The following is a 20269-nucleotide window of genomic DNA, read 5'->3' on the forward strand; positions in this document are numbered from 1 at the left end:
AAGAAAGTGTGCTATATGTAGACTCGAGTTTTAAAATGAAAAATTAAATTCACAGGAGAAAGTCGATACAAGTCGGCAAGTTTTGATAAAATTGCCAATTTCATAAAAAGATATAATGATATTTTCTTTTTTAAATAGTGCTTTATAACGCTGCTCAAAAAATTGTATTTTTTCCGCCAAAATACCACTGTGCGTCGTTGCGGTGCTGGTGGCAGGTGCAAAATTGTTTGCGCCATGCTGCCCAAAAACAAAAGATTTACGCTACAAAAGCAATACACGCACAAAAAAAAAAACAGAGCAGAAGAGGTAAAAGAAACGGTGCACTGAAGTACTGCTTTTTTGCTGCTGCTCCTCCTGCAACTTGGTTACCTGTCCGCCTGCTGCTTGATCACTGAGGATCACATTCACCGTTCACATATGCCGCCAGTCTCGTATGTAGCTGGTACCTGTGTCACTGCACCACTTGCGGCACGGCGTGTCGGGTATCGGCCAAATGCCACCTGCTTGGCTCAGTCAGGCTTTGGTTACTTTAGTTTTTCTTTTTTTTTTTTTTACGAGTAATAATCACTTGCTTGTTTGCTTTGTTTTACTTTCTTTGTATGTTTTTATTTACACATCTCCTGCATGCGGGTCAGCAAAAGCAACATTTGTCTGTCCAAGTAACTGCTACACCTTCCTTTAGCGGTCCCTTAGCCACTACACAGCTTATTCCACTTTGAAAATGCCAACTTTAACGCACCTTTTTAAGTGATTTTATTTCCCTTTGTGGCTGTCACTATTTGCACAGCCATTAAATGCGCAAGCAAATCACTGTCCGAGAAGGCGAACGAAACAGTACGCCAACGCGTCACAGCTGTTTGAGTTTGGCTAGACAGGTCCTAAATAAACTGATACCCAGTCGCTCGCTTGCCTCAATACGCGCATTTGGCCAGCACTTCCACTTTTTCCACTAACTACCTGCGTGTGCGCCTGTCCATTACTTCTCACCTATTGAGCTGTTAAATCGTATTTTGTCTATTTTGAAATGTTTACGATTTGTTGGTTGTTACGGTCGTTGTAAGTTTTGTCACCTAACTGGCGTGTCATCCAACAATCGGATATACAACAGTCCTTCTGGTTAGTTAATTAAAAAATACACATACATACGTACATATATACCTGCCCATTAGCACATTGACTTTGTTCATTGGCAGTCATTCCTTTGTCGAGGGCATAAGTTAGTTGTTGTCAATATTATTGACATCAATTACTAAATGTATTGGCTACTGTCCTGTGGCGTTGCAAATTGAAATTCTCCGAAGTATTAACGACTTTTTTGCCGTGCTGTGTGGTGCATATTTTATAAGTAACTAACACATTTGTGTGAAATATGAGTCAGCCAGTGGTAAATAGGAATGTAGACAGGATGCAAATAGAATTCATTTATTTTAATATTTGCATGCAACTAACTTCCGGTCTCTGGCCGCTAGATTGCTGAATGTGATAGGCCAGCAGAGAATTTTTTAACCAGTGCGTGCCTTCTAAGCAGTACAAGACTCATAAATTTGTGAATAACACAGGCGCAAGAAATTTGAGAAAAAGCCGGACCCTAAGCTAAGGCTAAAGGTTTTTGAAAGTGCTTGTTGCGCTGAATTTGAATCCAGTTTTAAAACTACTGAACACCGATTTACCGAGCACCAAGCTCGATGTGAATACCCCTACTGTTTTTCACTATATTCGCGTAACATTTAGTACTGCTAAGCAATGCTAAATCAAATAAAAATGAGCCGGCTAAATGGAATAAAAGCTGACATAGAAGCCAGCACTGATTACATGACGCCTGTTTGGGACTTCAATACGAAGAGGCGCTTAAGGTTCCCGACCACAGACGAATGGAACGCAGGACTGCCAGAGCAGAGGGGGTATATCCATCTACAGTGACGATTCAAAGATGGTACAAGGAACCGCAGCCGGTGCCGGTACCTACAGATCAACCGGTCCTTTCATCTACCGAACGACTGCAGTGTCTTCCAAGCGGAGATCTACGCTATAGAGAGGGCGGCTAGTCTTTTAATCAGTTGTAGAGTTCCAGGAAACAAAGCCACTATTTTTGTCGACGGTCAGACAGCACTGAAGGAAATGGCGCTGGCGTCACTGAGTCGTATCAACGTCTCTCTATGCTGGGTACCCGGAGATAGCTATATTGAAGGGAATAAGACGGCTGATGGTGGCCAGATGCTGCTCAGAGATACCAATAGAAGAAGCGGATAGCTGCGTACTACCACCGTTTGGAGGTCACGTGAGGAAAAATTGATTATTACACCGTGGCCATGACGAATGACTTGTGGAAAAACTGGAAGACCGTGAGACCACAAGATTTTAATGGCCACAGCGTAGTAATAAAAAGACAGCGGACATACTGATACTCAATAGATCTTTAGTAAGAGTCCTTCCCGGCGTTATCACAGGAGACTTTGCTATAGTACCAATGCTTCAAAGGTGGCGAATACCAACAGGTACTCTCTGCAGAGGCTGTCATGATGAGGATGAGGAAGAGTCAGTTGACCACTATCTGTGACGATGTCCATGTCTACAGACGAAGCGACTTAATCACTTGACTTCACGCTTCTTCAACAGTCTGAGCGAGGTAGCGGTGGAACTGTTGGATATTCTGTAGAATAATGACTTAAAACTACTCTTTCGATCATAAGTATGTATCTGCTCCTGACACTCAGTTAAATAGGCCACTCACAATGGACAATTCTGTATCCAACTGAAAGTTTGAAATATTTCAAATACGCCCTCCTAACCTAACCTAATATATGTGACCTGGTCTACGAAAAAGGAGCTTACGTGCGAAAACTAGTTTTCTGTGAAAAAGCTGTTAAAAGTAAGCAACTCGTTTCGTCAGTTTCTCATTATCTCGTTAATTGTTCTCCGCGCCGGACGTCCAGTAAGTGTTGTTGTTGGTCCAGTAAGTGTTGTTGTTGGTCGGAATATTATTATAGTTCATCGTGTAAGTTGCTAGTGTGGAACATTTAAAAATTTAAAATTTAAAAAAAATTTTTAGTACACTTCTAAGCAAGATAGGATATTCTGCTTATCACCACGTGAAAAAGCATCTCATCTTCCATCCGAATCAACCAAAAAGTGAAAATTGATTTTTTGACACCTAAGCCCCCTTTCCGTAGACCAGGTCACATATATTCATTCCTAAGGCAGGTATGACTCCCAAATTAAACTGGGAAAAAGAGCACCGAGTAAAAAATGCGTATGGTGCACTGCATTCCTGAGGGGAAATGCTGGGTAAGAAGTGGGGCTGTTCTTATGCGCTGGATATACATATAAGGCGGTTAGTCGCCCAATTATGGCACACGGTTCGCTGGTTTGCTGTAAAGTTGGCAATACACAATGTTAGGCAGGGTACAATGGTCAGCCTGCATTCAGATTATGCGATCAGATTATGTCGAACGGAAGCATTGAATGTCATCTGTCATTTGCCACCGACAACACTTCTTGTCGCAGCTGTGATTCACCAGAAGCAGAAAAAACGGTAGAGCAGCTACTGTGCAATCGCACTGTGCAGAACTAGAATTAGGTGTTTAGGCAAACCCCTCTACTGCGAGGTTTGTTGGTCTCGGCCAGGGTTGCCACTTTGGTAAATTATTAACAAAATTTGGTAGAAAATAATTGGGTTAGTTAAAGAGTATTTTTTTCATTTTGGTTGACTTTTGTTTATTTGGGTGGAAAAACAAATAAAACTTTTCGTTCCAAATGTTGCTTATAGCTTGAATCCTTGATTTTTTTGGGTTTGCTTAAAGGGAAAACAATATTCTCATACAAAAAAATCAAAAAATGCTTTCTTCAAAAACATTTAGAATATCAAAAAACAAGCGGTTTTTAAGTCACTGTATTTGGTCTGTAATAACTTCACTTGAAGTTTTTTCAAATTATGAAGTTTTGTTGTTGGTTCATCACTTTCGGTTGGAGAAAACCGCGAAGAATTTCCTTAGTAAAAAATTTGAGTATTTATGGAAATAACTAAAAAATTTAACAAAATTATAATTTTTGATAAAATAACAAAAAAAGTTATTGGTAGATATTTTCAAGATTTCGTAGATTTTTTTCATTAGGATGGTGAGTATTTTTTTCGTCAGTAGCAACCCTGGTCTCGGCCCAAATCAACACACAGACTGCCAAATAATTGGCATAATTCTTTTATTTGTTGAACGTGTTTTTGATTTTTTCCTTTTTTTGTATGCAAGAGACTGCGCGAAAAAAATTGCCCAAATTCAACGGAAATTCCTAGTTGCTCAATACTCGTACTCCATTATAATAAAATTGATTGATCTTCAAATTTGCATACTCAAAAAAATTCTAAAAAATCTGATTGAGAAGTTGAAAATTTGCACGAAAATGTGTTGAATTTTCGCGAGTTTTGCACAAAGTTTAGGAATTATATTTTTATGTTTTTTGCTGTAGAATGAACCACATTTTTATACAAAATTAGCGGAAAAATATCAGAAAAAAAATGTTACATATACTGTTAAAATTTTATTGTGCCAATATTTTGTTCCGACAGTGTACATGAGTAAATATCAGAGGAAGATATAGCGTAACACACATACTGTAAGGGCAGATCTGTAGAGAGCGCGTTTCACTGCGACAATAAGAAGGAGACTTCTATAGTATGCTGTTCTGCGTTTTATGTATAGTATGAGAGATGGACGCCATGCTTAAGATCGCAGTAGTCACTAGGCGATCCCCAATTAGGCACACTAACTACACTACTGTCTATCCTGTTGATGATTCCTGATCTTCACTTAAAGCAAAAAAAAAACATTACAATTGTCGCCTATGCTCACGATAAGTACTTATATCAGGCACTTCATTTGCGAGTGTGCTACGCTCCGGATAAAAGGCCTCAAATTTCTGGGGACCACCAGTACGTTGAGTTATACCGAATTATACATCTTTAGAAGACGAGTTGCTCGTTCACGACTATGGCGATTCGATCCCTGGTCGAAAACGAGCAGAAGCTCCTGAATTTCGAACAGTAATAAAGTGTGGTTCGAATCCTTTTCTGTTGAATATTTCTGGTGAATTGAGACCCTTTGAAATTGAATGAAAGATTTTAGGAGTAACGCTTACTGGCTCACTTCTGAGTGGATGGGTTCCTTTTAATTTTTGAAAGATTATTACATTTTTCGTCTGGTCTAAAAAATAAGCATTTTATTTCAGCAAAAATCTACTTTCAGCAGAACCACTTTCTTTCCTCATCCGGCTTCTTTTTAATGAGTAGGGTGGTCCTTTTACGAAACTGGTCAAAAACAGTGCCGTCCACACATTCATATATTTACTATTACCTGGCGCCTACTTTCTACGTAGTTCATTTAACAAACATAATTGAATAATTACGATTGCCGCTGAATTTTGTTTTTCATGTCATGTACAGAAATATTTCGATATGTGTACAATGGCAGTATTATGTATTTCCGCCTAATTGATTTCCAAGTTGCGCTAATTTATTATCATTATCGTAGTGTTTATAGAACAAACGCTGTCATTTCAAATCAATTTCAACAAACGAAATATCTAAGTAGCAAGTACAAAATTAGTCGCAAGCGATTTTTAATTTAATAATGTGATGTCATCAAACCCATGCTCAGGCATTACGCTATGGAAACAATAATTTTCTCTTCCATAAATTTTCTTTTACCGCAACTTGACATGCAATCCGTTATTATGTAAATAAATGATGCAGGCATTTTTGTTATTCAAGTCAAAAATGTATTTGAATGTATAAAAACTTGAGTAGGTTAGTTGGTGACACAATTTGGTGTAGGAAACTAAAAGCTGAACTTAATTTTACTTCCACAAATGACGCAGCTACTTTGTATGTATGCCCGTAGCAAATCTATCGAGTTGTTTTTTTTTAGTCCCTTCTCTCGCCAGAAAACAAAAACGCTAAATCATTATTTTTGCATTTATTTCAATCAATAGAGTTCCAGAAATAAGTTCAATAAAAAATAAATCAAGTATTTAACAGTTTTAGCCTTAAAACGTTTATTTAGGTGAAAAAGTACCGAAATTACTAATTTTTCATTGTCACTCGAAAGAAATCATAATTGTTTTTTCGTTTAATAACTTTGGGAAGTTTTCAGATAGAATTTTCATCTTAAAGGCAATTAAAGTTGGCACCCAATACAGCATACCTGCGAAGTTTAAAAAATGTGCCACCAAAAAAATTTAGTTTTATTAAATTTTTGAAATGTAACGATTTTTTTCATTTTAAAAGTTAAGAATACTTCAAAATGTTAACATTGAACGGTGTGAATGTGATTTTTACCAAAACACACCAATCTAGAGTAATAAAACTAGTGTTCCACCAAATAAAAAGGAATTACATGGATTATAAAACGACGATGATTTGCGAGATGAAAATTCCAATTTTACAATTTATATTGGCACACTCGAAATTCTAACAAATCAGCGGTAATTTTTAGCTACCTGAAACTTTATTATACTAAAATCGAGCGGGCTACAAAACTGCGTACGAAAATTTTTCTAAAAATTCTGAATAAAAAGTTTAAACTTTTGATGAAATTTTTTTTAGGTTTGATTCATTTCTATGAATTTTTTTACAGTTTTAGTTTGCATGAATGATTTATATGGTTTTTGTTATTGAATGAGCTATATTTTAAATGAAAATTAACGAAAAAGTGTTATGATAGAAAACCGTTTGAATATTGTGAAAAAACTAATTTACGAATACTTCTGTGAGTGACTGTACATAGATTTCTTGGCTAAGAACTTTATAGCCTTTTTCGCGCATTTTTAAACTTATTTTAAAAATACGACATTAGTACGTCCGGCTAGAGAGGATATGTATGTACATAAACACATACATACATATTGCTGTAAAATTTAGCAAACAATGCTCGCTTTCCCCACCCAATTCCGTAATTAAACAACCAAGTTCCGCAACGAGTCTTCTTGTGTCCGGCTGGATTTCTCGCTTCAGCTTTCAGCTTACATTTTTCACACGAATTACCAGCATTCTTACTCGCTATCAAATACTCACATAACAAGCATACTCGAGTGCTCAAGCACTAAAATATTTCGTCGTCTGTCACTTTGCCAACGCGAAAAGAGTGCAGCGCTTTCTGCTTGCCAACTTATCACACACACACACCCACGGCTGTAGAGACACTTTGTGATGGTCGTCTAAATTTTACAACACCTGCTTTTCGTCTGTGCTACTCGTAATACTACGCCTTGAACTTGGCAATGCGATGACTACTGTGATGGTTGCGACGACTATAACTTCCACAATAACGACAACAACAAAGTAGCCAAGTACTCGTAGAAATAGTCGTGCTTAATGTTCCATTTACAGCAAGGCAGGCACGCAAGTCAAGTCGACATTTTCCCCTTTTTGGCAGGGAGGGCATCCCAACACCCACTAGTACACACTTACGTTTGTATAAGTTTGTATGCATGTATAGTATATACTTTGTTGCATACTTTCTTTAACTTTTCTTTTTATTTCCTTTCTACTTGGATTTCTTCCTTTTGAGTGCGGCGAAAAAAAAAAGAAACGTGAACGAGTGAGTGTCCCAAGGAGCACGAATGGGTAAGCGAACATTGACTTAAGGGTGGCATTGACACAGGGAAATTTCATCTTGTGGGTCATCCGCATTAAGCGAACAATGAGGAAAATGGTAATAGAAATATGTATGTACATATATGTAGATGTATGTATGTATGTAAGTACAAAGTAGATGTAGTTGTTTAGTGCTTAAGGGAAATTCGATCGATAATATTGAAATTGGATTAAACATCAATGACTACATGGCATTGCACCCAACCATTGCCTTTCGTGGTGGCCATTTTGGGGTTTCTTTTCTTTTCGTTTTTTTTTTTTGGGTGCGAAATGTTTCGTGTAGACAAGCAAGAAAGTTCAATGAAATGAAGGTGCTCGAAAAAAGCAAGTAAGAAATGTCAATTAAAGAAAAACACCTATTAAATCTTCAACGATTTGTGTACACAAGCTGGAGACGTGACAAAGCGGTGCTACCCGAAATTTGAATATTGTCGCAGGAGTAGCAGGCATTGTGAGAAATTCGTAATGAGCCACATGACTTGGCGCGAATGTATGAGCTGTTACAGGGGTGTGTGTGCCTAAAGGACATCAAAACTGTGCTCTGCATTTTTGAGCTGTCGTGATGAAATACTATTACTTTTAGGCTGGCTTACGAAAATATAAAAAAAAAAATATATAAAAAATATTTTTGCATCTCTCAACCACTTTTTACACAGTTCAGCTCACAATGCTTCTAAAACAAATACAAATTCGATTAAGGAGTGACCTCTTTGCTTAGAGGCGTAAACCTAAGAAATTCCGTGGATGTGAAATATCTAGGAGTAACTCTAGATACGAAGCTGGCATGGAAAGCTCACATCGAGCTTAAGGTAAATCGGGGGCTGAAAGTTTTGAACAGTGTCGGAGAACCTTTAGTAAGACCTGTGGTCTGAGACCGGCTATTGTGTTCTGGGTATACATAGTTGTAGTCAGACCAATTGCCACGCACTCTGGTGGCGTAGAACCATGATCAAAACCACGGTTTCTCTGTTAAACGGGCTACAAAGAGGTGTGTGTGTGTGTGTATAGGCATTATGGGCTCCATGAGTACAACGTAAGGACCAGCTCTAAATTCTTTGCGGGATTTGCCACCGCGGGATTTAGCGATCCAAGAGGAGGCAATGAAAATGATGTGTCGACTTCACTCCTTTGGATTGTGGCACGACGATCAGAGTTCCGGGCACAGAGATTTGTTTAGAAGGTTGTCAGAGCAATACCCTTTGTTTTGGCACCTATTGACAAACCGATACCTAAAGTCTCCTTTGGCAGAAAGTACGTCATTAGATTTCCCACAAGAGAACAATGGAGAGATCCAGACACGCTGTTGGGAAGCTCGGTGAAAACTTTCTGCACCGACGGCTCAAAAACTGAAAATGTTACTGAAGCTGGATGGCATCTGAATGGTAACTTCCGATGCTTTACAGCTTTGGGTGCAATGGCAACGGTCTTTCAATCGGAAGCCTTAGCAATACTGAAAGTGGCAGACTGGATAATTGGCAAAAGGTGGCGCGGACATAAAATCAGGATTTTCAGTCCAGAAATGTAAGTTGAGGCTGAACTCCGTTACAAGGTGGAATGAGCTTGAACTTGTGTAGGTATTAAGACACTACGGTGTTCAAAACAATGAACTGGCTGATGAATTGGCTAACTGCTGTTCTCTGGAGCGTCCAAATGTACCGGAGCCAATTTTAGGGCCAAGCATAGCGAAAACAGTCGGATACATCAATACAACTCTTGATTGCCGTTGGTGCGGTATTGCCAAAATAACCAAGTGTTTCCTAAAAAGGCCTGAAAGTATGAAAGCAAAATTCATTATCAGACAAAGAAGGAGTGATCTACGAAGCCTGATAGGACTGATTACAGAGCAAAATCCATAGGAACGGCATATGGTTACCATAAGTACCATCAACGACGAACTGTGGTTGGGCAATAAGAGATTTGGCTCGATTGAGGAAGTCATCACTGAAATAAACGCTTATTTTGAGGACTAAAAACAACAAATATTATTTGAAAGAAATTGAAAAATTGGAAAAACTCTGAACGTAATGTATCGAGCTACATAAAGACTGTGTTGAGAATTGAAACGCCTTTTTACCGAAAAATATATGTATTCAAAAAGTCACTGACTTTTCAAATTAGCCTTTTAGAACCGTTCTTCTATTTTAGGCCCACGTGTAGCGCTGCAAATCAGCGGTAGCCACCCCTCCATACCTAACTTACATAAGTACATAACTGTAAACAATTACGAACTCACTTTACACCTCTCGAATAAACTCCTCGCCTCTCATGTCTACATATGTACGACCTCATATTTATGACTATTATACATATAAGTTAAGTTTAAATATGTACAAATTGGACGATTTGTTATGTGAAAATTGCACTCAAATTTTGTAGTATTGCGTAGTAAATTAACTCAAAGTTGCATAACTTTAATCAAATTAAACTCAACTCACTGTGTGCTTGAAGTATTTACATAAAAACAATTTAACGTACACACATAAACGCGTTCGCATGCAAATGGTTTATTTTTTATTTTATTACATTTTTGTTTTCATTTTATTTTCACTTCTCACTTTGCAAGGTAAAGGCAAGAATGAAGTTGCGACTTGGAAAGATTCCCGAACACGCATAACTGCAGGCAATGTCAAAAGTTTGCAAACATATACATATATGTCTATAGATGTGGATATGAAGGTAGAAGAAGAAGTCTTCAGATGAAGGTAGTATGTAAATTTTCTTACAAGTTGGACGCGTGAGTACAGAACAGCAGATGCATGGACGGAGTGTAACAGCATACAGCTGGCAGCAAATGCCAAGGAATGAAAAGAAAAAATTCAACAACTTCGAGAAACAAATGAATCAGTTGCAACTAGGGCGGCTACACAGAGGCTGTTTTGGGGAATAAAAACCCGGTGGTCCTCTTTTCTCCATTTTGAGAAATCACTTCTCAACAAATGAACAAATAAATAGCGTCGTGAGCAATGGTTTCACAATTATCACTCCCTTCGTACCACCGCTAAAGAAGTTATTGGATTTCGACGGTCCACAAAAATTAATTGGTACGTTGAGAAATGCCACAAAGCCGGTAAAAGCAAAGGGAAATCGGACTTCTGCGAAATCGAAGAGTTTGAGATGCTGGCCGACATAAAAAGCCCCCAAAAATCCCATCAGAAAATGTGGTAACTTACAGAAGATCTTAAGGCCGATGAGTTGATGATGTATTCGAACAAATTATGCCTGACGACTGGACCTAAGTGTGCTCTGGCATATGTGCTAACTACCGTGGGATCGAAAGGCTGTACAAACTGAGGCCTCCCCTCTTCATAGGGGCTCAAACGATGGATGGCAAACTATCTGAGTCGTCGCAAAACGTCAGTAGTATTCTGAGAACAAACTACAAACTAAGGAAAACTAGGCAGGAGATGACACAGGGCGGTGTCCTTTCTCCTGTTTTTGTAAAATTATTACCACCTGCATGAAAGAAGTCAGGCTGCAGCTGAGAGTTCACGTCGATGGCGCTCCTATTCCGACCGCGAAAAAGACGAAGAACACTTTTAGCACGCTGCTAGGAATCAAGTGCTCAAAACGCAGGACAAAGGGAAGGACTGCTACCAACGTGAGCACCCGAATATGCACTTGCTCGAAGCACAACGTGCAACAACCACTGGACCTGACGTTGTACAGAGAGGCAATAAGTGACACTCACAGAGAGACCATCACTATCTGCACCGTTAATGCCGTCAACCACCACCTAGTGCAGAGAGGGATTAGCTGGCTGACGTGTTACATTGACACAATTACGTTTTGGATTTTAAAGCTTTTAACTTGATTTTTTTGCGACAACTTCACTACTTCTTACCACAATGTACTCCTTGATTGTCGTTCAACCAAAATCGACCCGTTTAGATGGCAATTCAAATGCTTTGGCTAGTCGATTTCTTAGACGATTTTCCAGTCGACAAAAATCGACCCATGTAAAGATAGCTTTATTCAGACTCGATCCCGAGAAATATACCTAACGTGCGCCGCACATATGATGATAAGGTGCCTCGAAGGACTCTAAATATTTATTCATGTACTCCCTCAAAACCCACACAACTGATCCCCTCAACTGACTTAGTCCGACTCCGTCCAAACAGTACGTTTCCTGAGCCTTCCGTTGTTTGAATTTGACATCAACTATTGGAAGGTTTGTTGATCTAGGCAAGGCTCTACAACAAAAATAGACAAATTTAAACGCAATCAGACAGAAAGAAAGAAAGGTCAGATCGAGAAGGGATCGTGTTCACTTGGCGTGACATAACTGGGAAATATCGATTGGTGTGCCATGTTGAATTCATCCAAAACCACTTATGTGGTTACAGGACCAATGAAGAGGAAAAATTAAAAATCTTTTTGAATTCCGTTGAATAAAAATCACCATTCCCCCTTTCAGACTCTTATATTCCGTCGGTGGAGAACATCAGCTAGAGTTCAGGAGTGAGCTTGAAACAAATAAAATTTGTTACAAAACTTACGCGAATTCCATAACGAAATTATTTTGCATACATAAACACATAGATACCATATTCAATGCGCCCGGGAAGTGAGAGAATTAGCGAAGAACGAGTAGCAGCGAAATAGACGTCAACGAAATGTCAAGTATTATATGTAATAATAATTTGCATAATAATGTCAAAAGCAGATGAAATCAAGCAAAACAAGAGTGGTGGCGTGGCGTAGCGTAGTGTGGCACAGCAGCAATTACATATGCAGAAAGTTTTCGCCTGGCTTAGCGCAGGACGAGTACATAGTGGCAAGAAGACGTGGAGTTGTACATATTTACATATGCTTGTTATCTCTTTTCAAATGAATGGAGAGTTAAAATATGCGACCTCTCTTTCCGCTATCTTTACAAAAAAAAAAAAAAGAAATATTTTATTGGAGTTGGAAAAGTCAAGTGCAACAATGCCTGGGATTGCCGGCAAGTTTCATTCGAGTTACGATTCAAAAGTACATACACTGCCGGCAAAAAGTATTGGCACAGGAAATTTTTCACAATATATGCAACAATTTTTTTTCTAATATTTTTCCACCAGTTTTTTATAAAAAATATGGTTCATTCTACAACAAAAAACATAAAAATACAATTCCTAAACTTTGAGCGAAACGCACCAAAATTCCGTAAATTTTCAACTTTTTAATCAGATTTTTAAGAATTTTTTTTTTTTGGTAAGCAGATTTGTAGTACAATAAATTTTATTATAGTAAAGTACAAGTTTTAAGTAGGTAGTAGAAATTACCGCTGATTTTTGTGATTTTTTTCACGCAGTCTCTTCCATACAAAAAATATTTTATATGGAAAACAACTTCAACAAAAAAATTCTCAAAAATCAATGCGATTTTATACTAACTCCAAACTTATATGCTTTTTAGAAGAATTTAATGGGCTGCGAAACTGTATACACAAAAAAATTCTAAAAACTCGGATTAAAAAGTTGAAAATTTCCATGCAAATTGGCTGAATTTTCGTGAGTTTTGATCAAAGTGTGGGAATTATATTTTTATGTTTTTTTTTTTTGTTGTAGAATGAGCCATATTTTTATAAAACATTGGCGGAAAAATATTTAAAAAAAAATGTTGCATATATTGTGAAAAATTTGCTGTGCCAATACTTTTTGCCGGCAGTGTACATACATACATCCATTTTTGTTGATAGTACGGAGTAATTCGTATGCATTATGAACTCGCTGCAATTTTATTATTATTATTATTATTATTATTCACTTAATTTTAGTAATGCACATTTGCTGGAGTATACATCTTTTCGGTAGAAATTCGTTATTTGCAAGTAAATACATACTAAATATGTAAGGACCAAATGCACCAAAAATATACATACATATGTACATATGTATGTAGCTGGCAGTCGGTATTGCGTGCAGCTCATCACAAACCAGTAAGCACCTGCCAGTGAATTTTATGTAGATTGGATGAGACGATAAGATTGGCACAATGAAAATTGATGAGACATAGTAAGAAGCGCAAAGTTGTAAAATTAAATTCGCTTTTGAAATTTTACAAACTATATGCATAAAGTAAGTTTTACAATATACTTGTAAATGTAGCATATAAAAGTCGAATTTTCTAATAGTCGTATTTTTTACAAGGCTCCGTTTGGCTCCTGTGCATTCCGTTTATGTCATATTTTGGCAGATCTGAAAAGCAGCGATAAGTGTACTATGTATACTTAGATACATCATACTTCTTCCCTATCAGAAGCACTTACATACAACCAAAAAGAAGCGTTATAAATAAAATAAAGTACATAAAAGGAGTAAAAGCTTTTAGTTTCAATTGTTGACTTACTGCTTTAGGAGATATCCTCAGCTTCAAATATTTAGACAAGTATATATTTGGTTAAGTTCCTTTTGATTATCCGAGAATGCGTATTTCGAAATTTTACACTGCAAACTTGAAACAGCTGAAAAGTTAAAAAAAAAAAATATTTAATTAAAATTCAGACACATAAATACACACAAATATCTTATATTATTACACAAACTGCATAAAAAAAATGTATTTGGTATGGAAAGTATATATTTTTTAATAGGGTTGCCACCTATTTTGCATCGTATTTATTTAATTTTTCTTTAGAAAATTAATGTACAATGTAATACCAATATGGTTACTAAAAGAAAGCACTTGAACAATTCTTTGCCTATATAGTAAGCATTATCCCTTGGGATATTTGCGCAAGGTTGCCACTTATTTTCGATTCCACAAAATTTAATTAAAAGAACTTAATATGGATATCAAAAAAATATAAACTTTAATATAGACATATTTTTGTTTAGAGTTGCCACGTTTGTTTAATAACAATTTGTGTCTTACTACTTTCAACGATCATTTTTTATGTTGGTATTTATAGGGTAGCCACCTACACTTATAGCAAGATATTTATTTAATTTATGGGATTCAAAAAGTAATACTTTTCCACCAATTTGCTCCAAAATATTTATTGTATAGAATTCTGAGGTACTGAGTAGGCTGATATTTTTGTTTATCAAAATTATTTTTTTAAAGTTTTTTTATTTTCATTTTGTTTCACTGAATACTGAGGTACTTATTAGGCTAAAATATTAACGCATTGATATAATTTCGATATCATTTAACCGTCATAAAAAAATTCGAAAACACTTCCTTAAAACAGCATATTCTGATTGATACGAAACCCAGTCGGCTAATTAAGAAAAACAGGCGGCTTCTAGAAGCGCTCCATTTTCTCCATTTTGATCTTTTGACTGTTTACTTTTTCTTCTTGTTTGGCACTGTAACCGCCTGAAGACTGGTTTTCACTATGTCAAATTCAATTACATTTATCGTCAAATAAGTGTCAAAATATATCGACAAATCAGCTCTAAGCGATTTTAGTGAGGTCCAGCGAAGCCCGCCAGTCGCTTATCTTCTGCGCCAACTGACGCCAATTAAAAAATGTCAAGTGAAGCCAAGTTCTTCTCCACATGTTTTTTCCATCACAGTGGGGCCTTGCTCTTCCTTTGTTACCAGCATCGCGATCCGCGTTGAATATTTTCAGAGCTGGAGCGTTTCTGTCCATTCTCAGTTGCTTACTTAGTCCAAAGTAGCACTTTTGGCAAGAGTGATTCTAAATTGGATTTTAAAGCCGACATTATTATAGGTGCTAATTCTGGTGCCGAGATACGCATACTCTCAACTGTTTGTCTGATGTCCTCGTTTACCATCAGACCCAGTGGGAAAATGTAATGTTATAGTAATCGAAAAACTAATTAGTAAAACAACATATTACCCACGGCCTTTTCAAAACAATTAAACGTAAATAATGACATCGATAATTACACAACGATATCGATTAATACATAACCATATCGATAAATACGTAACAATATCGATTAGTACATCGCTAACTATATCGGTTAATGGTTTGATATCGATAATTATTTCGATAGTTTAATCGATTTGCGCATATATGGATGCCGATATCGACAAAAAATCAATAGTGTCACATATAAGTATTTCGATAGCGAATATTTATTCAATATTTATTCAATATATTCGAGCCATGGAAAGAAAAATCAAAATTATACATGCATTAATAAAGTCTACAAATATCCATTATCCTGTTTACATACATATGTATGTGGGTTGGAGGAAATATACAATTATTTTGGTTTTATTGTGTGATGCTTTTAAGTATACATATTTACACCGTCCTCTATTGTATGCTTTCTTTTCCATCCTTCAGCTTAATTTAAGATCTTACATGTACCGACATTACTTACACCTATTTATGTATGTATGTAGGTGCCTACTTATTTTACCGTTTTACTATTTTCCTACCCCCTAAAAAACAGAGTTGAAAAGGCTGACTGATAAACGCTTTTACATACATACATACATAAATACATCCAAATCTTAGATACATTGTGAGCATTGCATTGTTATAAATGATAAACTTACACTCACTACAATGCAATTCCCGCAACGTTTGTGTACACTCAGAAAAAAGCATTGCCTTAAAACAAGAAAACAGTATGCTCATTTTAGAGTTACTGTTTGTTCCTTAATATTACGAAAAATTTACTCAATTTGAGAAGTTTTTCCTTAATTCAGGTTCATGCTCAAAATAGGGCGTCATTTACTTGAGGACGTAAATTTCCTCAATATAAGTAATTATTTCCTTAAATAACTTTGAATTTTTTCAGTTCTGTTAAGAAGACTACTGCTTCTGGTTCTGAAATCGCAGCTTCGAGTCCGGTTGGAGGTGGTTAGAGTAAGGTAAGTCAATTAATTCAATTTAAATATAAATTACAAATTGTAAAATTAATTTCATATATGGAAAAACCTAAATACTCAAATACCATAAAAAATAAATTAAATATATATATATTTTTTTTTTTTAAATTACAATTACGAAAAAATAAAATAAATATATTACATTCAACAACTTTTATTGAGCTTGAGGCCGTTTTTAATGGAAAACTTATTGTGAAAAAGCAACAATAATTTGAAAAAAGTTTTTCATTTCAAAAACCGGCCTCAAGCTCAATAAAAATTGTTGAATATAATTATTATAAGGCCATAAAATAACAATTAATATATTACAAAAATTAAATTTCCTGCTCTGGGAATCGAACCTTGCATAACGCGGCTAGCACTCCAGAACTTTGCTCTGTCCGCCATTGCGCCAGGAGCAAAATTACATACTCATTCGTTTCACGGGGGATTAAATGACAAGTAAATTTTTCCTAAAAACTAAGAAATTCTGTTTTCCTTAAACTGCGTCAAATCGTTTACTCAAATACTTTTTTTCCTAGCATCAAGGAATGTTTTTTTTTCTGTGTGTAGTCACTGCAACACTCGTACTTTTATTATTCTTCCTTTCACCTACTATCCGCTCCTATGCAACTCCTTTCATTATACGAGTAATAGCATATTTTTTTCCTTTATTGTTGGAAAGGACAAAAACGCAAATAGCTGCAGTCGTTAAAAGCTGTTTCTCAAGCAGCCTGATGTTTTTTTTTTTTTTTTTTTTTTTTACGAGTATATAGCTGTCAGCGCTGTCATCAGCCATTTGGTCGCTCGGTCGGTTCATCGTGGCTTGATGGAGCAACGCGCTTGACTACTGGTTGTTGGCGCTTCTGTTGCTATCGTCGCATTGTTACCATTCCATTGTTGAACAGTTAATGAAAATGAAGTAGTAATTCTTAATGCAGTCATTGTAGTCGCTGCTGGTTGGCTGGCTTAACGCTGTTGCTACTGGTGTTTTCACAGCTACAACCCCAAAAAAAAAAAAAATGCAACTACATACGACTATTGCACTCCTCCGGCGGCCAACACATCTTTTTTTTTTTTTTTTTTGTTATTTTTTTTTTTCGCTTTCCCGGGCTTTTTTTTTTTTTTTTTTTTTTGAGGAAAGCACGAAAACGTTTATATGAAATTATTTTTATCAGCACGTGGTTTTGTTGCTTCTTTCGCTGTACCTCTCGTCTCGGTTGTGTGCTTTGTTGGGCTCATTATTTTAATTGTTCATAGCAGAATGGCGAACGCATTTTGCTTAGCCGCCTTTTCAGCAGCTATGGTTTTTATGTGCATACATATGTATGTGTGTGTGTGTGTGTGTGTGTGTGTGCTGTTCGTGTTTAGTATTAATGTGTTGCACTTTTCGGATTAAACGTTTGCGCTTCAGGCATGTTTCCCTTGGCTAATGGGTATTACTGCTTAATGCAGCTGTTAGCAGAGCTGTGAAGAAATTGCATTTACGGTTCAATAAACGAATTTTTTAATTAATGTTAAATGACGGCGTTTTTTTTTTTGTTGTTTGGGTTGAAAGAAGTAGCAGAAAATGTAGATAATTAAGGAATGAAATTCAATTAAAGAACGTTGTGGGTGAGCTAAAGTTGTAGAAGTAAGTTTAAGTAAAGCTCAGGTTTTATAGTTGACACTCCTTGAATACCGATTTCCACCGGTTATTTTTAGATATCTTGTTTTCTTTTGAATATCGAATAAACTGGATTTTTTATCGCGCAAACCGGTTTTTTTCATTTCACACAAATCTTGCACCTATAAATAAAAATTTTGAGTTTTTCGAATTTTTCAATGCTTTTCCAGTTTAAGGTAAGCCCGTAAATAAATTTTAAAATTATGTATATCCTAGGTTATTTAGGAATGAAGAGTATGTATATCATATTTGATTCCAATAAATGAATGAATACAACGCGCTTTTTCCGCCTACTTAAAGCGCCTGAATGGAACTTCATTGGGACGGGACGAACTTTTGGTGACCGAATGATATCTAGAAATGAACCTGTCAATTTGGCCACCCATATTATGTGATTTGACACCGTTAGGCTACTTTTTTATTTATTTTTATTTTACTAACTGGAGGTAGTTTAAGTTATTTTTCTATCTGGACAAACAAGCTACGACTGATCAGTTGGAAATCAAACATTCGATGCGTTTTTGGCGAGATAAGGCAGGCTATGCTTGAAAAAGTAGTATGTACAAAATTACACTGACAAAAGAAATATTGTCAAACCTAGTCAAAATTTCGTGTCCCTATTATTTTTCACATGACTGTATATATCAGCAGACGACAGACGTTTCAGAGGTTGGTAGTTTGGAAATATTTATATAAAATAATATTTATAGAGGGTTGCCAACTATTCTAAAAGTCAAGTTTCATTAAATTTTACCTAAGTCATATGAAATATTAAAAATATGAGTGTCAAAAGAAAGAGGTTTAAAAAATCTTTAGTTTGATCATTTATATTTGTGAGTTGTTTGAAAAGGGTTGCCACTGGGTTAAAAGGTTTAATTCAAATGATTTCATAAGTTTAATGAATAGTTAAAAGATCGGTATGAATCTAAATGGGTTTGAAGAGGCTTTAATTTTGAACTAAGTATATAGAGGAGGGTTGCCACGTGTTAAGAAAATCAAATTCAACTTAATTCATCAGTTAATTGGAAAATTGGTCACAATGACAGACGAAAGAGATTTAGAAAAAAGTACAGTTTTAAAATACATTTAAAGAGAGTTGCCACCTGTTTTAAAAGTCGAATTTTTTAACTTAAATGAAATACTAAAATATGAGTTTCGAACGAAAGATATTTAGCGAAGTTTCAGTTTGAATATTTTTGATAAGAGTTGCCACCTATTCCGAAAGTAATATCTATCTAACTACATACATAGGTAAGTGAAAATCATCATAGATGTGCAATATTGTTGGTTTTTTTGTTTGACATTTGATGAAATGAAAAACTGACACGTGAAACTGCTAGACGGATTTAGATGAACAATTTTTATTATTTTTTTAGGTTTGGCGCCAGTTGGCACATAAGAGAAATAAGAGACCTATAGACCTATTAAAGATGTTTCTCATACAAAAATGCTTAAAAACACATTTTCGTTTTTCACCTTAATAGACGAACATTATTTAAAACATTGTAATCGTAAAGCTTCATCCGCGCACGCGCTCCCACTTAACCACTCACATGTAGGCCTCATGTGTCAGCTGCCCGACGGGCGCAATTAAGCTGTTGCTCCCAAGCACTTCTTAGCGAGATTATCTATGTATCATTCCCACTGCACACAAGCGCGTGTCTACTTTATAGAGCTCTTGACTTTGCATTACTTTTATGCGCTTCAGTTTTTATTTTTCCACCCACTGACATTCCTGTCAGTACTACTTTGTTATCGTACAAAACTATCTTGTGCGACAGCCTGCCATACTCTCCAAACTCCTTTCAACTCGCCCCTCTTCTTCCCCGTTCATTGTTAGTTGCAACAGTTTGACATTCACTGGGTGTCAGAGAGTTACATATCAGCTCAAAAAGCGCACAAATATTGTACTAACTACCGGCGTATAACGGAAGTCAAAGTATGCGCGCGTGTGTTATGTTCGTTCATACATACATATGTAGGTGCGCCACGAAAGTAGCAGCATTGCTTTGCGTCAAAAAGCTTAATGTCGCAGGTTGTGCATTATTACTCGTAGTTGATTGTATGTATGTATGTATGTAGGTGCATGTGTGACATGAGTGGTCGAGCGTAAGGACAGTGAATTGTGTTTACATGAGGATTATGGCATTCTCGTTTATGTCGCATTGCAACTATGTATGTAG

General features: G+C 36.3%; 1 protein-coding gene across 2 annotated transcripts in view; it reads right to left on the reverse strand.

Annotated features, from left to right (window-relative positions):
• LOC118742535 (protein tincar) overlaps positions 1-20269 on the reverse strand; it is a 418562-nt gene that overhangs the window by 330366 nt on the left and 67927 nt on the right. For both annotated transcript variants that reach the window (XM_036474692.1, XM_036474686.1), the window contains exon 2: positions 13976-14090. The gene's annotated coding sequence lies outside the window, so the exon portion shown is untranslated. The remainder of the gene's footprint in view (positions 1-13975; positions 14091-20269) is intronic.

This window comes from Rhagoletis pomonella, unplaced genomic scaffold, assembly GCF_013731165.1.
Source record: "Rhagoletis pomonella isolate Grant_MI unplaced genomic scaffold, Rhpom_1.0 Rhpom_scaffold_00001, whole genome shotgun sequence".
NCBI classification, from domain to species: Eukaryota; Metazoa; Arthropoda; class Insecta; order Diptera; family Tephritidae; genus Rhagoletis; species Rhagoletis pomonella.